We start from the raw sequence: 2,581 nt of genomic DNA on the forward strand, positions 1-2,581 counted from the left end.
CTCCTCCCCCCACCATGTCTCAGTCAAATCCCTCGAACTCAGCACCGCCTTCCTAACCTGCAATCTTCTTCCTGACCTCTCCGCCCCCACCCCACTCCGGCCTATCACCCTCACCTTGACCTCCCTCCACTTATCGCAATTCCAACGCCCCTTCCCCAAGTCCCTACTTCCTACCTTTTATCTTTCCTCATTCCTCATAAGAAGGGCTTATGCCCAAAACGTCGATTCTCCTGTTCCTTGGATGCTGCCTGACCTGCTGTGCTTTTCCAGCAACACATTTTCAGCTCTGATCTCCAGCATCTGCAGTCCTCACTTTCTCCTCATTTGATTAGGTACCCCATGGTAGGCTAATTCAGAAAGTAAGGAGCCAAGGGACATATGGAAATTTGACTGTCCGGATACAGAATTCGCTGGCCCATAGAAGACAGAGAATGGTAGTAAATGGAAAGTATTCAACCTGGAGCTCGATGACCAGTGGTGTTCCGCAGGGATCTGTTCTAGGACTGCTGCTCTTGGATGAGGAAGTGGAATAGTGGGTTAGTAAGTTTGCTGATGATACTAAGGTTGGTGGAGTTGTAGATAGTGTCGTGGGCTGTTGTAGGTTGCAACGGGTCATTGAAAGGATGCAGAACCGCACTGAGAAGTGGCAGATGGAGTTCAATTTGGAAAAGTGCAGAGTGATTCGAGTTTGAATGCAGATTACAGGGTTAAAGGCAGGATTTTTTGGAAATGTGGAAGAACAGAGGGATCTTGGGGTCTACTCCCATAGATCCCTCAAAGTTGCCTCCCAAGTTGATAGGTTTTTTATGAAGACATTTGGTGAGTTGGCTTTTATTAACAGGAGGATTGAGTTTAAGAGCCAAGAGGTTTTGCTGCAGCTCTATAAAGCTCTGATTAGAACACACTTGGAATATTGTGTTCAGTTCTGGTCGCCTTATTATGGGAAGGTTGCGGAAACTTTCAACAGTATACAAAGGAAATTTACCAAAATGCTGCTTAGACTGGAGTGCATGTCTTATGAAGAAAGGTTGAGAGAGCAAGTGATTTTCTCATTGGTGTGAAGAAGGATGAGAGGTGACTTGATAGAGGTGTGCAAGATGATGAGAAGCATAGACACAGATAGTCAGAGACTTTTTCCCAGGGTAGAAATGGTTATCACAAAGGGACATAATTTTAAGGCGATTGGAGGAAGGTTTAGGCGAGATGTGAGAGATAGGTTCTTTACACAGAGGGTGGTGGGTGCATGGAATGCACTGCCAGCAGTGGTATTAGAGTCAGATACATTCGGTACATTAATACCACTCTTGGACAGGCACATAGATAACAGTAAAATGTAGGGTAGTTTGACTTTAGAGTAGGATAAAAGGTTGGCACAACATCGAGGGCTGAAGGGCCTGTTCTATGCTGTACTGTTCTATGTTCTATGTGGATAAACTTGAGAGACTGATAAAATGATAGCAACATGGAGACAGGATACTCCTATGAAGTGAATAGTATCAATCTCAGAACCAAATGTAAAGCTTTTGTGAGGAAGAATTGTGCGCATTAATTTGCATTTCCATCATACCTTGGTCAATGTTTTTAACTTTCATACATGGCTCCAAAGGTCAATAAGACATTATATTAATAAGATGTTTGCTGATTGCTAATAAATTGTTTTAAATAAAATATTTATAATGAATAGTGCTTGATAGTTATCTCTGATGGATTCCTGTTAAGGTGCATGCATTACTCCATGACTGTAGGGTAATAAGCCTAAGATTCTTAGTCTCATTCCTGTTAAGCTTTTTGAAGGCGAAGTTCCCCATCAGATTGCTCATTGGGAACTCATCGAAATGAAACCTTCTTATAATGAATTTGTTCCAAAATAGACTTGAAAAATACTTTTTAAAATTCATTCATAGAATGAATTTATTAGCATTTATTTGCCCATCCCTACTTGCCCAGAGTACAGTTAAGCATCAATTACATTGCTGTGGATGTAGAGTCACAAGGACATTCATCAGCCAGATGGACTTTTCTAACAATTGACAATGGATTCATGATCAATTTAAGACTCTTAATTCCAGATTTTTAAAAAATAAAATTCAGATTCCACCATCTGTTGTAGCCAGATTCCAACCTCGGTACAAGGATTAACAGTCCAGTGAAAGTAACACCAAGCCATCATCTCCTCTGATTCCAGGTCTCTCCCAATTATTAATAAAACTTAACTTTTTTTTAGGAATTTGAGCATAAAACTTTCATTCCAATTCATTCTGCAAATTTCTCAAAGTAACAATCTGAGGGTACCATAAACTGCTTTACTTTTTAATCAGTTTTAATATTGGTAACTAAGAGAAAGTGAGGACTGCAGATGCTGGAGATCAGACCTGAAAATGTGTTGCTGGAAAAGCGCAGCAGAACAGGCAGCATCCAAGGAGAAGGAGAATCGATGTTTCGGGCATGAGCCCTTCTTCAGGAATGAGGAGGGTGTGTCAAGCAGGCTAAGATAAAAGGTAGGGAGGAGGGACTTGGGGGAGGGGCGTTGGAAATGCGATAGGTGGAAGGAGGTTAAGATGAAGGTGATAGGCTGGAGTGG

Source organism: Chiloscyllium plagiosum, chromosome 30, assembly GCF_004010195.1.
Source record: "Chiloscyllium plagiosum isolate BGI_BamShark_2017 chromosome 30, ASM401019v2, whole genome shotgun sequence".
In the NCBI taxonomy this organism is placed as follows: Eukaryota; Metazoa; Chordata; class Chondrichthyes; order Orectolobiformes; family Hemiscylliidae; genus Chiloscyllium; species Chiloscyllium plagiosum.